The sequence below is a fragment of the Myxine glutinosa genome, chromosome 1 (genome assembly GCF_964187855.1).
Source record: "Myxine glutinosa chromosome 1, kmMyxGlut1.1, whole genome shotgun sequence".
Lineage (NCBI taxonomy): Eukaryota > Metazoa > Chordata > Myxini > Myxiniformes > Myxinidae > Myxine > Myxine glutinosa.
Genome location: NC_136261.1, coordinates 161,576,245 through 161,594,903, shown reverse-complemented (window position 1 = coordinate 161,594,903; position 18,659 = coordinate 161,576,245). Strand labels below are relative to the sequence as shown.

The following is an 18,659-nucleotide window of genomic DNA, read 5'->3' as shown; positions in this document are numbered from 1 at the left end:
AACTTCACACCTTTTTGCAAAAGTGAAATTACATCATTGGAGTGCATTTTGAAATTTGTTTTGGGAATCGTTTCGGACCATCATGATAGGGAAGAGAAGAGCACTTATATTCGATTCCCTTCCCACCTTTCGAGGGGTTTCAGTACCCATGATGCAGTGCGTGGGAGCCATATTGATCGGCAAGCTAAACAAGCGAGAAGAGGTAAACAAAGTCTCATTGAATTAGTCTCGGGCGCACCTCACAATAATGCGGGAATGAGGTGCTCCGGCCTGCGAACAGTAAGCAGGGCTTGGGAGGAAGTGAACGATACGATCCGGAAGTAGCAGGTACAGTACATTTCATGGTCAATCATACCACGAGGATATACATAATACATACAGTACAGAAACTTTGACACAGGAGGAGGCCATTTATTTAGCCCATTATCATTATGCCCGTGCTCTATGACACATTGAGAAAGATTGGAGCTTACGTTTTTAACTGGTTTTTTTTTTTTGTCCTCTTGAGTCTTGTTCGCAGGACACGCCCGAATTGAGTTTCACAATTTTCTTGTACAAATTCCATGACTTCCCATCACTTCACATTCCTATTTGAGGATCCAAATCTCCCATCACAATCAGGATTATGATGTGTGAAACTTGGCCAATTATGTCCTGCAGTGAATTCCATAAGTTGTCATTATCTTCATCACTGTTTCCATGATTCCATCTGTGTGCAAAGCTCTGCGCAAATCATTTTGAAGTAACGCATCTGGAACCTTGCAAATAGCAATCTGCTGGTGATGAGTTCGCAAGGGGAAATGCCTAATCAAGGATGAATGAAAACTTCTTTATGGCATTGTGCAATTCCTAAATACTGTATAGTTCATGGTTTGAATCCTGACCAATGATATGCACAAATCCCTAATACACAAATAGAGTAGTTACCTCTGCCACCGAAGGTCACCCCTATCTGTTTGTCTGTGAACAGGATATCTCAAAGTTATGGATACCTTCAGACGATACCTGGTGGACAGGTCAGCTGTGCGACAGACAAATTGATTCAATTTTGGTGAAAATCCGGATCGATAATTTTAAGCGATTGTTCACCGTTGAGAGATGGGCCTAAAAACGACATATGCTCTGGAGGCATATCCCCAAAAGTGGCCTAGAAAAGGTGGTAGGGGTACACTCATGTTACAAGCTGGCAACAATGTTTTTCTGAAAGCCCAGACCTCTAGGAACCCAAAAAGTCTTGTTGCCAGCTTGGGAAATGGTTTGGACCAGATTTGTGGCCATTTTTCAAAATGGCCGCCTACATTTTTGGTGTTTTCTAATATTTGAGCTCTATAACTTATATCTGGCTGTCTTAAAGGTCTCTAGGGTTATGACCTTATAACATATAGTCATACAACAATCCTCACCCAAATTGGGGTGCATGGCATATCTATAAGTGGTTTTATTGAAGCAAAAAGGCAAAAATATGCCTGAAAAACGCCTTCATTTTGATTTTTCCAAATCACTAAATTGCATACTGTGAAGTTGTTCTTTGGTCAATTTCTTTCAAAATAGTTTTAAAATTTGCCCAGATCCCTCCTCTTCATTAGCAAATCTTCAGGAATATACCCAAGTTCTCAGAAAATATGTTTTATGCATGATCAGCTACCCCTACCCCCTAAATCACAAAACGTGCCAATTTTCAATATTTCCAGATTCCAACCAATATCATTGTTGTATGACTTTTTCTCATCATGATAGGTCCAAATTAACTTACTCTATGTGATTAGGTGTTAATAAAAATTGAATTTCACACTTTAGTGAAAATCCAAGATGCCTGCCAAATGGCCATAGAATATTTGGTGGCGCGAGACCATAAGACTGCAATTTCATTCAGAGGCACTTCTAAAATGTTCCATTTATACTAAATATATGAGGCACTACTATTCTATAGGTCACATGTATGTGAAAGAGTCTTGATGAGTTGAAGATGTATTATTTTAGAGGGGGACTTTATGTAAAATTTATGTTTTATAACATTTGAATTTCAGGAAAGTAGTGTGGATTTGGAAGTGCCTTGTTTGCGGAGTATATTAGTTCCAACATAGCTGACAAACAAGGCACTTACATAAATGAAGACATAGAAGATTGTAAAATATAAGCTATATTATTTAATGTAAAACAAAAATAAACATACATAACTTGTATACATAATGCAAACATTATTATGTTACACTGATCCAAACAATACAAACGTCAATGCAATGCTTGCACCTTTAAACTAAACAAATATTTGGCACTGAATTAACAAAGTCATACCCAACAAGCTAATCTGGCTATTCATACATAAGTGACAGAATGTGGGATACAGTCATATCATAGACTAGTAATACATTGGTGGAACAGAGCTGAAGCAAGACTAGTTACATTACGTCAAATACAGCCAGCATAGTAACAATATGACATTATGGAATATACTCAAGTTTCCATGCATGTCGTCTAATCACTATCAGAGTCATTGAGGGGGTTCCTGCATAAGTCTGCACATTTGCATGCCAATGTGCACCGCAATCCATTTTTCCTACAGTTGCACCTGCCAGTTAGACATGGACGGGCCTTTGAGGTACATGCACACGTCGCAATTTTGACACATTCTGCTGTGAGCCCTTCCTTGGTCATGAGACGGGGCATCAGCTGGTTGTCCTCAAGGTACCAGCCGGATGTTGTTGGATTGGGGATTCCTGGATTTGGCACATTGGCATTTCGCCACACAAGGGCTTGATGATGTGCCCTTAAAATGTGCTGGTGCAATGCATCCTCTGTTGGTGGCATGTTCTCTGGCTTTTTACCAACTTTTCTGAATTGGGAACATCTCAGCGCCTGGATTTCCTTTGCGTCTCCTTTCGGGTTGTAAAGACGGCAGACAAACTCCTCAGCCTTTGCACAAATCTCTTCACTTGGAACATGTGCAACCCCTAGCTGGGAGAGTAGGTGAGGAACTTCACAAAATATTTTCCATGCTGCCTTCTTTGATATGCCTGCGAGTTGACTGGTGCTGTCACATCCTGTAATGGCATGGAAAGCTAGAAGACTGTCCCTGACATCATCAGTGCAATCAATTTTGTGGCCAGCAATGTAGCGCCTGTATTTAGAGGTCCCTGATTTCATCCATACCTCTTCTGGCATTTGGGGCTGGAAGGCCATCAAAAGCAATAATACATCGGTATCACTACTGGTGATGACGATCCTCTCATATCCTCTAGCCTTTGCTTCCAGAGCATGAAGAATCATACGCGTGTCTGCCTCCTCTTGTGATGAACAGAGATGCTCCATGTTCCTGCCTGTGGAAGAGGCAGCCATGCCATTGTTTCCACCACTAACCACCAATTCCTGTGTGGCTTCATGTTCATGTTCAAGTAGTTCTTCCTTGAGAACTACTTGTTCTTCTTCTTGAAGGAGTTCTTCCTTCCCACTGCAACATCTTAGCTTTACAGTACAGTTGCTCATCAAAGGTAAGTACTGTATACGTTTGCCCTAGTGCAGCAGTCATCCTTTGGCAGTTTTGAATCACTGTCCAGATGGTGTCAAACTCATGTGCAGGCTCATTGATTATCGGCATAGGCCCTACTGTAGTCTTTGCTGGATTCACATCAGGCACACGCTGGTTAAATGCTGTCCAGCCTGGAACATGCTGGTCCTCGGTGTGAGACTGACGTGCAAGGAGCCATGACACATCTATGGCCATAGCCTCAGAGATAACCTGGGCATCCGATTCCATATACCAATCAGCTTTCACAGCTACTGGAAATGTTGCTTCGGGTTTCTGGGTGCCCATGCCTGAAGGTTGAATCTCATTGAAATGCTCTGGCACAGTTACAGATCTGCTACTGCTTGACTTGACATCAGGTGCAATGGTCTTTTCGCCAGGTATGCTTCTTCGAAAGGCAGCAGACTGTGAGGCATGAAAGGAGCCTTGACCGTCAAGGGTCTCCTCTATGATGTCAATGTTATCATTAGCATATCTGATGTATCCTTGGTAGGTAGCTTGTGCAAAATTCAGGGGTATTATTGTGTTGTTTTGCTCAACATATCTGGCCAAGACAGAGTTTGCAAGGGCAGTGTCAGCTCTTCTTACAGTTTCATAACTAACACCATGTCCTGCAGCATGCATTAGTTGCACCAAGTCCTTGGACCTTGTTGCTTGGTGAACAGTGAGAGCTAGCCCTAGTTGCTTTGGTGTCTGCTTTCTGCCACCAGATGCCAAACATACTATGTCCTGTGCTATGCTCAAAATCCTTTTGCTTTCTCCATCATCATCACCTTCGGAGGTCCCTTCAGAATCTTCAAATATGCTGTCACAATCACACAGCAGGCGTAGGAAAATGTAAAGGCTTTCAGGAACCACCTTCTGTGCACTTTCAGTATTGATGTCTCCAATATCTGAGTGTCCTGGCATTGTCTTGATGTCATTTCTCATTTTGACTGCCACTCTGTAAAGCCAACTCAAGAGTTCCTTGTCCTTTGTTTCGGCTGAGAAAGATGGAATGTGCTGGGAGGTTTCATCAGAATCTTGTATCTCACTTTGTTCTAGCTCATCTGCCATCTCTGCTAAGTTCTGAACAACAATACCTGTTTGAATTAGTGGGAAGACTAGAAGTGAATCCTGTTGATTCATGGACTGTACAAAATCTGCCCTATCTCCTAATACCCTTTTGACTTTGTTCTTGAATGCTTTGTAACTCTGTCGGTCACATTGCTCCACACAGACACTGAAGTCTCTTCTCATCATGTAACAGTATTGGTGCCAGATGGTTTTCATGGTATAGATGTCTCCTCCAGACAGCCCAGCATCCACCTCCTCGATCATTTTGTTGAAACAAACATCTGGTGGATATTCTGGGCCTTCTTCTACCACAGTTGACTCAGACTTCCTCCTGAAGGTTACATAACAAGGAAGGTGGTACTTCCCTTCAGCAGCTATTAGGTCACTTATTCCTGCCAACCGGCATCTCATAATCTTGTTCTTTTGAGCATCATTTAGTATTCTGTCTGAGGTCTCTAAAGTGGCTACATTCCTCAATTGCTTTCCTGCCTTATCCTCCTGACAGAAAATACATTTGTCCCAGGACACTGAAGCAACTGATGCTCTAGAAGAGGGGCGAATGCATGTAGATGGTTGGTCACACGAGTCCTTTGCTTCCTTTTCATGCCGATTTTTCAGTCTCTCAATATGGTTGGCATGTGTAAACTTTGAATAACAGCCCCTGTGCCATACTATGTGTTCTTTTTCATCATCAAGGTCAATACTCTGTATTCTGTCAAGTGTTGAGATGTACTCATGGTCATGGTATTTCTGTCTCGTAATCACACAGTCTTTAAAGCGTTCGAGACCAACATCTGTGGGCTTGGTTGTCTTTTCATTTTTTCTGTTGCCTTGGCAAATGAGGCATGTGCTCCAGTCGATGTCCAGTGCAACTGATTCTCTCTTCCGTCTCCCGCCTATCACAGCTACAGGTTCCATCTTCATTCATATCTGGAAAGAGACAAAGACTATGTCTACCACAACACTGAAAGCTATTTACAGCACATGCAACAAGCAATATGTTATAGTACATTGTTAACACAACAATTATGTTAAAATGATGATTCGGGCAGGACCTGAGGAAGGATACAAAGGAAAGCATCATTATTGCAATATATTATGTCTCAAAAATGTGTTGGTATCAAATGGTAGACTGCATTACCTTAACTTAACGTCATAATGTGAAATATTATATTTTATTGGCCATTTGGCAGCCATCTTGGATTTTCACTAAAGTGTGAAATTCAATTTTTATTAACACCTAATCACATAGAGTAAGTTACTTTGGACCTATCATGATGAGAAAAAGTCATACAACAATGATATTGGTTGGAATCTGGAAATATTGAAAATTGGCACGTTTTGTGATTTAGGGGGTAGGGGTAGCTGATCATGCATAAAACATATTTTCTGAGAACTTGGGTATATTCCTGAAGATTTGCTAATGAAGAGGAGGGATCTGGGCAAATTTTAAAACTATTTTGAAAGAAATTGACCAAAGAACAACTTCACAGTATGCAATTTAGTGATTTGGAAAAATCAAAATGAAGGCGTTTTTCAGGCATATTTTTGCCTTTTTGCTTCAATAAAACCACTTATAGATATGCCATGCACCCCAATTTGGGTGAGGATTGTTGTATGACTATATGTTATAAGGTCATAACCCTAGAGACCTTTAAGACAGCCAGATATAAGTTCTAGAGCTCAAATATAAGAAAACACCAAAAATGTAGGCGGCCATTTTGAAAAATGGCCACAAATCTGGTCCAAACCATTTCCCAAGCTGGCAACAAGACTTTTTGGGTTCCTAGAGGTCTGGGCTTTCAGAAAAACATTGTTGCCAGCTTGTAACATGAGTGTACCCCTACTGTCACATTTCCTGGAAGTGCCTCCAGACTAATATAACACTAGCTCAAAAAGTTGTGGACGTGTTATATCAAAACTTAGTGGATACGCTGGGTAGATGACAAGAACAAGCCCATTCGATTTTGGCTCAAATCCGAATCCAGATCCGGTCCATCAGTGGGATCCAAAATGTAAACTGTTCAGCCTGGCGGAGGTTTATGCTCTACCGTGTGCCATTCCAGTTAGACATCTGCTACAGTTTTATGATTGGTTGGAGGTGAGATTTCCAGCATCATCCATACATATCCTAGTGCTTTGTAAATTACAGTCATTATTGCTGAGCTGTAACTGGTGTCCAAACAAATCCAAAAAACTTTAATGGATACTTTGGAAGGTTTGATGATACCAGTTGCTTGCACCACACCATGCGATGGCAAACATTGATCACAATTCACACTGATGAAAGGCTTGCGCATAGCTGCTCTACTATGGGATTCCATAGAATGTAAGGTTCAATGAAATGTTCTGATCTTTTGCCAAACATCCTCATGACTACATTACAATAACTCTATAATGAGGGTTTGATCTGATAAGTCACATAATCCCATGAACAGTTGCGACTGGACTTTCTTCCCTCTTGAGGCAGCACTTTCATTTTTTTTGTAGATAAAGTCAATATTCCAAGAGCTGACACTTGTTTGACTTTTGTCTCCCAAGATGTTTGAGGATTGTTTCATGGGTAAAAATGTCTCAGGAATCTGAATCTGGCCCTTCGACGAAAATCTACTTGGACACTTTTTCACAAATTAGTGTTAAGTGTGGCACCCTCAAAAGTATTTTTGTACAAAATCGATCATTCCCCCAAAATGGTTAATCAGATTACCTCGAATAAAACTGTATCAAGTACAAAAATCAACACCAAAATAATCAACTGATTGAGAAAGCAATGGAGCTTTGGAATACCACATTGATAAAACAGCACTCGGAAGGAAATATTGAAATACCACGAGTGAAGATACGACGAGGAATTTTCCAGAGACAGCCTTTTGCCCGGCCCTGGACCCACTGAGCAACCTCATTAATGAGCAAGGGCATGGATACACCCGAACATCCAGTAAAATTAAAAGAATGTCCAAAGAGACAGTGAAGGTAATTCCTCTGTTGTACATGGATGATTTAAAGCTCTTTGCACCAAATGACCAAAAATTGGCAGAACTAAAATGAGTAAAACGGCACTCCAAAGACATTCAAATGGAATTAGGCCTAGGATAAGTGTGCCAACTGCATATTCATCCAAGGTAGACCAACAAAAACAGACAACATAAAAATTGACACAAATACAACTATACAGGAGCTAGACAGTGAAGCATCATACAAATACCTCAGAATAGAAGAGGGCCACCAAATATGTTACAAACAAATGTGCAAAACAATTACCAAAGAATACCTGTGTAGAACGAGGCTGATCATGAAAGCATACCCTTCTCCAAGGAACAAAACTAAAGCCATAAACCAACTAGCAATACCAGTATTCCAGTACAGCTGCAGAGTAATAAACTGGCCACAATTATTAATCAATAAGCTGGATATCAAAACAAGGAAAATCACCATCCACAAAATCTTTTACAAAAATCGGTGCATCCCGAGAATGTACCTGCCGAGATGAGAAGGAGGTAGCAGCCTGATAGAACTCAATGAAGTGCAACAGACTACCGATTCCAATTTGTAAGCAAACAAGAAGATAACAATCCAGAGAAGGTACCTCTAACACACCAAGCAAAAAAAATTCCAAATACAGGTGTGAATAGAGGATGTCACACAAGAAACCCAAACAACAACAAATACAGCCCAACTATTGCAAAAAAAGAAGAAAAATATAAAATGAAATATCAACATATATATATATATAAAACACAGTTTGTGTGCGTGTGTGTGTGTGTAATGTTACCGATAGACTCCTAAACGGAGAGGCTAACGTGCTTGATATTTGGCATAGACATGGCCATTGCGCCTGGGACGAACATGGCCGAACTCAAAATATTTGACGATCCATATTTTTTATTCATATTTACCTCAGCGCATTTCAGCGAAGTACCCGCTAATCTCAGCCGGTTCCAGAGCAGCTCGCTGATTCGCTCAGAGCGATCACGTGATGTTCCATTCCCGCCACCAGACTGATTCGCTCAGAGCGATCACGTGATGTTCCATCCCATCACACGTCACACGTTTTTTCACCTTTTAGTGTACTAGGGCATGCCCGTACTATATATATATCTAAAATTATATCCCCCCCCTCTATTTACATGAAATGGTTTGGTCCATTCGCAAAGCCAAAGCGAACGGCTTGCGAGTACGGTGACAATCCCCCCCCCTCTATTTACATGAAATGGTTTGGTCCAAAGCGAACGGCTTGCGAGTACGGTGACAATCCCCCCCCTCTATTTACATGAAATGGTTTGGTCCAAAGCGAACGGCTTGCGAGTACGGTGACAATCCCCCCCCTCTATTTACATGAAATGGTTTGGTCCAAAGCGAACGGCTTGCGGAGTTTGGTAAAGAAATCGCCATAGCGTGCACAAACGCGCAGGAAAGCGAAAGAATCGCAAATTAGTTTTAATTAGTTTTAAAACATAGTTTAACGCCAACATAGCGGCAACATAGTTTGCCAACGTGAAATAAATGAATACGCTCTCAAATGTGCCGTCCGAGGCAGAGTCTGTTCGGCACGTTCGGCACACGTGATAGCTCGCTGCTCTCTGATTGGTTGAATCGTTTTTTGGACATAGCTCGGTAACTACTTCTCCGATTAATATGAAACCTTGAAAAGGCACATCCTCAGGTCCCCAGCAATATACCTGGCAAGGTGAAAGTATATCGGACCCGTGGTTGTCGAGAAACAGCGGTCACAGACACACAGACATACACACAGACAAACACACACACAGAGATTACTGGAATTATAGATAGATGCGGTTATGTTGCAATTAACAGGGGAGTGAAACTTTCATATAGAATCTTGAAACTGGTACTTATTGACTTCTTTAGATCACATAGGACTCAAAACCACCTGTTTCCAATTTTTTCCAGCATGGATACGCACTAAATCCAAGATGGCGGCCATTTAACACGATAATCGCTTAATCGCCAACTATTTTGGACATTTGTAATGGATATAGTTGTCCAGTATATCGTTTTATAGGTTTTTTTGGTCACCGAATTCATTGAAGTACTTATATCATCAATAACACAAAGCATAAAGTGAATAATCATCCAATATGAGGTATAATTGGCGCCATATGGCATGGCACACCCATATAAATACCCAATGAACGGTACACAAATATTTGGGTTATAATAATGATTATGTATATTTGTTTTTCAGCAAAATAAATCTGTCCTGATCGTTCTATGGAAGACTGCATGGCATGAGCCATAATAATGTAACCACAGGAATGGATGCATGGGTGCAATCTGCCATGAAATCAGAGTTGACCAGCTTATGAAGTGTCCATTTCTAAACATGTATTTTCTTTTCTACTTGCAGGTAAATAATGGCATCCGAAGCGGAACCTCTGGAGAAAAGGGCACGTACCGAACTAAATTTCAAGCTGTGCATCAAATGTCAAACTTCAAAAGAAGAACAATTAAAGGAACCCCCACAGTCCCAAAAGCAATCAACGTATGACAAATTTCTAACAGCGGTTCGTTTGAGAGCGCAGTTTGGAAACACTGACTTTATTGCACTCAACGTAAAAATTGGACAATTGACAGCACAAGATTTATGTGACAAACATGTTGTGTGGCACAGAACGTGCTATGCTATGAGCACAAATAAAGAACATATGGACGTGATGTGATGAAAAGCGCTACAACCGAGCGTGTGCAACATCCGATGTTACTCTCCTTAGTAGCCGAACCGTGGGGAGACCAACTGCTTCAGCAACACTTAGTGCTACGGACGAAGAGCCAGTGTCAAAAAAGTACACCCGATCACAGTTAACTGCATATGACAAAACAGAATGTTTCTTCTGTCAAGGTAAAATACAAGGTCCCTTGCACGAATGTCAATCAGCAAATATTGGAAAGCAGATAAAGGACATAGTACACCACTCCAACAACCAAGAATGGAAGGTTAACTATGCCACTGTCCTATCTGACAATGATGCGCTGTCACGTGATATTGTCTACCACAAGAAGTGCATCACCGAACAGTGGCAGTTTCTAAAGCAGGGAAATGCTGCAGACAGTGGATCATGCCCTAAGACAGCTGACTGCTGCAACACAGATGCCAGTGGGCCGACAGTACACCACATCACGGCTGAAATTGAATTCTTTGCCGAAATACAAGATCGCATCAACGAGGGAGAATTTATTCCAATGGACGAAGCAGAAAAGCTATACTTATCGAAGATGGAACAATACAATATCCAGTATGTCTCAAAGTTTTCTAACGCCAAGTCCGAGCGGAGGTGGCTACGACAAAATATCGAGGAAAATGTTAATCTCGTTCAGTTCACACCATTACCGAAGAAGCCTACACTGATACATTCCAAAGCTGCACAAAATGCTGCAGTTGATGAAGCTGTCAAGAACAACACATACGATGACATGAAGAAGTTATTTGAAGCAAGCAGAGTCCTACGTAAATTGATCCAGGAAACAAAGAAAGACCCGTGGGTTTTCACTGGAACACTCGAAAATAGTGAGCATTGCGTAGTGCCACAGGAGCTCCGCAGCATGGTGCTTTGGATCATGAAAGGTACAACTACAATTAAAACTGAAGCTCGTGCACAAGAGTTTAATAGATCTGCGTCAATCGTCTCTCAGCAAATAGTACAAGCCCACAAATCTAATCGGCAACTCCTGTATGACCCAAAATCACCAGTGGCTGTGATACCACTGGCCACATCCAGGGAAAGGGAAAGCCTACTTGCTTCAAATCCTTCATGAAGGCTAGTGATGACGTAATCCATGCACTAGCTGGGCTTGGTGTTGGTGTGTATCCATCTCCGGAGGTGTTGGCTGGTTGTGAAAAGTTCGTGTGTCAGCTCTTCAAACCTGGTTATGAATCAGCGAAAGCACTCCGGTGGCATATGTTCAAGCAACTCAAGGGCAACCAGGGTGTAGAGAAACTACCTCCAACTCAAGGATCCATAACTGAACACATTCTGCGAGCACACTTCCAAGCTAACATTTGGGTGCAGCACACAGTAGCTGTTCCAAGTCTTCTAGATCCAGTATCGTTGGGATGGAAACAACTAGATGACGGACGTTGTGTTCCTGTGACGTCGAAAGTTCCACCGGTACCAGAGGCTGTCGTCGGCCTCGTGAAGTGTTCATGTATTGCCAGCAAATGCAGTGGACGGTGTTCTTGCAAGACCAATAATCTGTCATGCACAGAGCTTTGCAAGTGTGAAGGTGCTGAAGGATCATGCACTAATGTTGCAAATGAGGAGACAGAGAGTGATGATGATGATGACAACGACAGTGATGACTAATAACGTGGCAGATAACTAGCATCCGGATACATGTATAATTGAGCATCCAATTTGATATGTGTATGAACACCATTTTGTTTTCCCCATGATTGTTAGATACATAACATGCCTAGGTAAATTTCCATAACACAAGTATGTTGATAAATGGTTTGATTTTTCTGTATATGGTGGCCACCATCTTGGACTTATTCTACGACATTAATGAAAACATTGAAAACTTCTTAAAGAAGTAACATACTTGGTAGAAAAGAATATATTGTAATCACAAAAATGTCCTTAGCTTATCATTATACATGTACGTAAATAAATGGTTCAGATATAAAAATATCGTATTTTTTCGAAATTTGGTGAACGCCATCTTGGATGTTGTCAATGGATATGAATGAAAACATTGAAGACAGTCTATTTCATACAACCATATATGTAGATACAAATATATTGTAATCAAAAGCATGTCCATAATAAGCTTATCATTGTGCATATATTGAATACGTTGGTTCAAATATACCGATTTATTGCTTTTTTGGTATATGCTGGCGGCCATCTTGAATTTTTCCACTGGACATAAATTAAAAAATTGGAAACAGGTTGTTTTGTGTTCAGTGTGATCATAGAAAGTAAAAAATCACAAGTTTCCAGATTCTATATGAACCGTTCACGAAATAACACAACGACCTACACTATTTTATGCGATCGTGTTTTGTATCGATTTTGTGCGATATGAATTAAATGTCTTTGAAACAGCTGTGAAACGTCTTTCCACAACCCTTCCGTAACCGATTGGAGCAGTTTATTGCCGCACAAAACGAGATCCGCCAAGCGAGTTGGTCGAGTCGTGCTGACCAAGATGGCGACACGGCGGCTTCACTTTTCACGGAGTATGAGCGTTCTATATATTTTCAATTCAGTGCGCCCGTGATTTGTGGCATAGACATGACCATTGGGCCTTCACAGTGTAATTTGTGCGAGACTTTTGTCCGAGTGAGCTTGAGTCGAGAGGGCGAATGTACGGGTTGGGAATGTACGGGTCTCCCTTCCCCCGCCCGGCAACGCCGGTACTGGAGGACGTCACAGGATCGGTGAGTCTCCAAAATCCGCCTCGTGCTGTTGCGAATATGCAGGACTATGTCCGATTGTTGTGCTGCTCTCCGACCATGAGAACTGCAACGTCATTGTTGACTGGCCATCCCCTTCCCTCCCCCTTCCCTCCCCCTTCCCCCTCCCCCCTCCACCCTACCCCCTCCCCTTCTCCCCTCCCCTCCCCCTCCCTTTCCCCTCCCTCCCTTTTCCCCCTCCCTCCCTTTTCCCCCTCCCTCCCTTTTCCCCCTCCCTCCCTTTTCCCCCTCCCTCCCTTTTCCCCCTCCTCCCTTTTCCCCCCTCCCTCCCTTTTCCCCCTCCCTCCCTTTTCCCCCTCCCCTTCTCCCCTTCCCTTTTCCCCCTCCCCCTTCCCCTTTCCCCCTCCCCCCTCCCCCACCCTTCTCCCCTCCCCCCTCTTCTCCCCTCCCCCTCTCCCCCCTCCCCCCTCCCCCCCCCCTCTTCTCCCCCCCTCCCCCCTCTTCTCCCCCCTCCCCCCTCTTCTCCCCCCTCCCCCCTCTTCTCCCCCCCTCCCCCCTCCCCCCTCCTCTCCCCCCTCCCCCCTCTTCTCCCCCCCTCCCCCCTCTTCTCCCCCCCTCCCCCCTCTTCTCCCCCCTCCCCCCTCTTCTCCCCCCTCTTCTCCCCCCCTCCCCCCTCTTCTCCCCCCCTCCCCCCTCCTCCCCCCTCTTCTCTCCCCTCCCCCCTCTTCTCCCCCCCTCCCCCCTCTTCTCCCCCCCTCCCCCCTCTTCTCCCCCCCTCCCCCCTCTTCTCCCCCCTCTTCTCCCCCCTCTTCTCCCCCCTCCCCCCTCTTCTCCCCCCTCCCCCCTCCCCCCTCTTCTCCCCCTCCCCCCTCTTCTCCCCCCTCCCCCCTCTTCTCCCCCCTCCCCCTCTTCTCCCCCCCTCCCCCCTCTTCTCCCCCCTCCCCCCTCCCCCCTCTTCTCCCCCCCTCCCCCCTCTTCTCCCCCCTCCCCCTCTTCTCCCCCCCTCCCCCTCTTCTCCCCCCCTCCCCCCTCTTCTCCCCCCCTCCCCCTCTTCTCCCCCCCTCCCCCTCTTCTCCCCCCCTCCCCCCTCTTCTCCCCCCCTCCCCCCTCTTCTCCCCCCCTCCCCCCTCTTCTCCCCCCCTCCCCCCTCTTCTCCCCCCTCTTCTCCCCCCTCCCCCCTCTTCTCCCCCCTCCCCCCTCTTCTCCCCCCTCCCCCCTCTTCTCCCCCCTCACCCCTCTTCTCCCCCCCTCCCCCCTCTTCTCCCCCCCTCCCCCCTCTTCTCCCCCTCTCCCCCCTCTTCTCCCCCTCCCCCCTCTTCTTCCCCCTCCCCCCTCTTCTTCCCCCTCCCCCCTCTTCTTCCCCCCCTCCCCCCTCTTCTTCCCCCCTCCCCCCTCCCCCCTCTTCTCCCCCCTCCCCCTCCCCCCTCTTCTTCCCCCCTCCCCCCTCCCCCCTCCCCCCTCTTCTTCCCCCCTCCCCCCTCTTCTTCCCCCCTCCCCCCTCCCCCTCCCCCCTCTTCTTCCCCCCCTCCCCCCTCTTCTTCCCCCCCTCCCCCCTCTTCTTCCCCCCCTCCCCCCTCCCCCCTCTTCTTCCCCCCCTCCCCCCTCCCCCCTCTTCTTCCCCCCTCCCCCCTCCCCCCTCTTCTTCCCCCCCTCCCCCCTCCCCCCTCTTCTTCCCCCCTCCCCCCTCTTCTTCCCCCTCCCCCCCTCTTCTTCCCCCCCCTCCCCCCTCTTCTTCCCCCCCCTCCCCCCTCTTCTTCCCCCCCTCCCCCCTCTTCTTCCCCCCCTCCCCCCTCTTCTTCCCCCCCTCCCCCCTCTTCTTCCCCCCCTCCCCCCCTCTTCTTCCCCCCCTCCCCCCCTCTTCTTCCCCCCCTCCCCCCTCTTCTTCCCCCCTCCCCCCTCTTCTTCCCCCTCCCCCCTCTTCTTCCCCCCTCCCCCCTCTTCTTCCCCCTCCCCCCTCTTCTTCCCCCTCCCCCCTCTTCTTCCCCCCCTCCCCCCTCTTCTTCCCCCCCTCCCCCCTCTTCTTCCCCCCTCCCCCCTCTTCTTCCCCCCCTCCCCCCTCTTCTTCCCCCCCCTCCCCCCTCTTCTTCCCCCCTCTTCTTCCCCCCCTCCCCCCTCTTCTTCCCCCCCTCCCCCCTCTTCTTCCCCCCCTCCCCCCTCTTCTTCCCCCCTCCCCCCTCTTCTTCCCCCCTCCCCCCTCTTCTTCCCCCCCTCCCCCCTCTTCTTCCCCCCTCCCCCCTCTTCTTCCCCCCCTCCCCCTCTTCTTCCCCCCTCTTCTTCTTCCCCCCTCCCCCCTCTTCTTTTCCCCTCCCCCCTCTTCTTTCCCCCTCCCCCCTCTTCTTCCCCCCCTCCCCCCTCTTCTTCCCCCCCTCCCCCCTCTTCTTCCCCCCCTCCCCCTCCCACCCCCTCCCATCCCTCACCCGCATCCCATCCCTCTCCCCTCCCCCCTTCACTCTCCCCTCTCCTCTCCCCCCCCCCTCTCCCCCTCCCACTCTTCTCCCCTCCCCCCCCCCACTCTTCTCCCCTCCCCCCCCCTTCCCCTCCCATCCCCCCCTTCCCCTCCCCTCCCCTCCCCCACCTGGCAATGCCGGGTACTTCTGCTAGTACAGTATATATGCCACCAACTGAGAAAATGATAAAAAAGTAGAAAAGTATTTTTTTTTAAAAAGAAGAAGAAAGTTGGACAGAATGGAAGTAGACAAAGAAGGCTCTTGGAAATGGCTAAGAAGAGCTCAGCTCAATTGATGGAGAACGAATTATAACAAGCGTTAAGCCTAGGTCCCCCGTCGGGGAAGTGATGTGAGTTGACAAAGTGGAAGACGCAGAAAACATGCTACGATATGATATTTCGCTCACAAGGTTCAGACATACATTGAGGCGGCCATCTTGGATTTTGACGTGGCGACCCAATTTTCAATAGCGTTCTTCCTTATGCCTAGATACACCGACACACCAGATTAGAAGTTGGTACTTCGCTTATTTTTCAAGATATTCCGCTCACAAGGTTCAGACATACATGGCGGCGGCCATCTTGGATTTTGACGTGGCGACCCAATTTTCAATAGCGTTCTTCCTTATGCGTAGATACACCCACACACCAGATTAGAAGTTAGTAGTTTGTTTATTTTTCAAGATATTTCGCTCACAAGGTTCAGACATATATATGGTGGCGGCCATCTTGGATTTTGACGTGGCGACCCAATTTTCAATAGGGTTCTTCCTTATGCCTAGATACACCCACACACCAGATTAGAAGTTGGTACTTCGCTTATTTTTCAGGATATTTCGTTCACAGGGTTCAGACATATATATGATGGCGGCCATCTTGGATTTGGACGTGGCGACCCAATTTTCAATAGCGTTCTTCCTTATGCCTAGATACACCGACACACCAGATTAGAAGTTGGTACTTCGCTTATTTTTCAAGATATTCCGCTCACAATGTTCAGACATACATGGCGGCGGCCATCTTGGATTTTGACGTGGCGACCCAATTTTCAATACGGTTCTTCCTTATGCCTAGATACACCCACACACCAGATTAGAAGTTGGTACTTCGCTTATTTTTCAAGATATTCCGCTCACAATGTTCAGACATACATGGCATCAGACATACATGGCGGCGGCCATCTTGGATTTTGACGTGGGTTGCACCCACACACCAAATTCGAATGCGGTCCTTCACTTACGCACGCACGCACGCACACACACGCACCCACGCATGCCCGGACGGGCAGATGGACGGACGGACGGACGGACACACCGACGGAGGGGAAAATCATAGTCCTGAAGAGCCGGGCTCTTGCTTGAGATGGACGAAGTGACGGGCAAGACACAAACTCGTCCGAGAAGATGTTTATTGTAAAAAACCAACTCGGGAACTCTGTAAAGCCCGTTTATCGGGCTGCATATATATCCAAAACCAGAAAGCATAACCGAAACCGAAAGCCACGCCTCTCAGGCAAGGCGTGTTTCGGTGGTCACGTGACCGACAGGTGCAAAGGATTATAACCGCATGCGCGGCACGCTTTGGTGGTCACGTGACCAGCCACCCCGGCGCCGAGGTTGTCCGCCGGTGATGTCACCGGCTGGAGCAAGGAGATTCTGCTGCTGGTCTCGCTTGGGGGACCCATGGGTCGCTACACACGCCCCCCCAGAATGGACTTGATCCAGGAAGGTCAACCTGAGGGGGGTCCAGATGACCCGACCGAAACGACCCCTGGCCAGTCGCGGGGGGGGGGGGGGGGGTGAGGGGGGGGTCCGGTGTGGTGGCGGGTGGTCGGACGGGGGGTGCAGGCAGGGGGGGTCCGGTGTGGTGGCGGGTGGTCGGACGGGGGGTGCAGGACGGGGGCGGCTGAGGAGCCGGGCAAGTCCTCGGGGGAGGCTGCCGAGGTTCCTCGCGGGCCTCCCGAGGTTGCAGCTCGCGGGTGCGGTGCCGAGAAGGCTCGAGCGATGCACGCGAAAAGCGGGTGAGCCAACCGAGGGGCTGGTCAAGGCCTCGGGGGAGGCTGCCGAGGTTCCTCGCGGGCCTCCCGAGGCTGCGGGGCTGGAGAAGTAGTTGCGGTTGTAGTTGTAGGTGCGCGAGGGTGACGAAGCGGCCGTGCCGCGAACGTCAGTGCGCGCGAAGGTGACGAAGCAGCCGTTCCGCCAACGTCAGTGCGCGTGAAGGTGACGAAGCAGCCGTGCCTTCGGAGGGTCTTGGAATAGGTTCGCCCCTCCGGTCATAGAGGAGGAGCCGAGCGCGGTGCGCGAACCTCATAGTCATGGCCGTCGTTGTTACCGAAACTCCGGCATGTCGAAACCGCGGTCGAAACTGCGCCCGAAGCCGTGCGGGAGAAGCCGGCGTCACCAGCCGAGGTGGTTTCCCTGGCTAGGGCGCGCTTGCCGTGTCCGTTCGCAGCCCCCGCATCGGTGCGGGGGCAGTCGGGGTTGCGTGTTCAGATCACGTCGGGGTCACCAGTGAAGAGCCAGGCTCTTGCCTGAGACGGACGAAGTGACGGGCAAGACACAAACTCGTCCGAGAAGATGTTTATTGTAAAAAAAACCAACTCGGGAACTCTGTAAAGCCCGTTTATCGGGCTGCATATATATCCAAAACCAGAAAGCATAACCGAAACCGAAAGCCACGCCTCTCAGGCGAGGCGTGTTTCGGTGGTCACGTGACCGACAGGTGCAAAGGATTATAACCGCATGCGCGGCACGCTTTGGTGGTCACGTGACCAGCCACCCCGGCGCCGAGGTTGTCCGCCGGTGACGTCACCGGCTGGAGCAAGGAGATTCTGCTGCTGGTCTCGCTTGGGGGACCCATGGGTCGCTACAGTCCCCCTTTCGCTCCGCGGTGCGACGGGGGACAATAAATGCCCAAGACAAATGACACTACACCAACAGCTTTAATAAAATGGTGGGATTGAGTCAATCGGACAAGTAAGTGTAGGTTCTGCAAGGTAGAAGCAGAAAATATGAACCACCTCCCATCGGGATGCAAAAAAAACTCATGTCAAAACAGCTGTACACAAAAAGGCACAACGAGGTAGGTAGGGTAATCCACTGGCACATCTGCAAATGTCCAACGTATGCAGAGTAAAGCAATCACTGAAAACAAGGAAGTGACACTCACATATGACCTAACGATCCCATTGAATAAGCCTGGTGTTGGCTTAACGGTTAGGGTGGCTGGCTTGGGATCCTTGGGTCCCGAGTTGACAT

The 18,659-nt window shown here is 47.5% G+C and overlaps 1 long non-coding RNA gene across 1 annotated transcript; it reads left to right on the top strand.

Moving 5' to 3' along the window:
• The first annotated feature begins 112 nt into the window (after positions 1-112).
• On the top strand, positions 113-12,646 carry LOC144892457 (uncharacterized). The gene is made up of 2 exons (XR_013623686.1): positions 113-327; positions 9,948-12,646. It is a non-coding gene; the product is annotated as an uncharacterized LOC144892457 (long non-coding RNA).
• Positions 12,647-18,659: the final 6,013 nt, after the last annotated feature.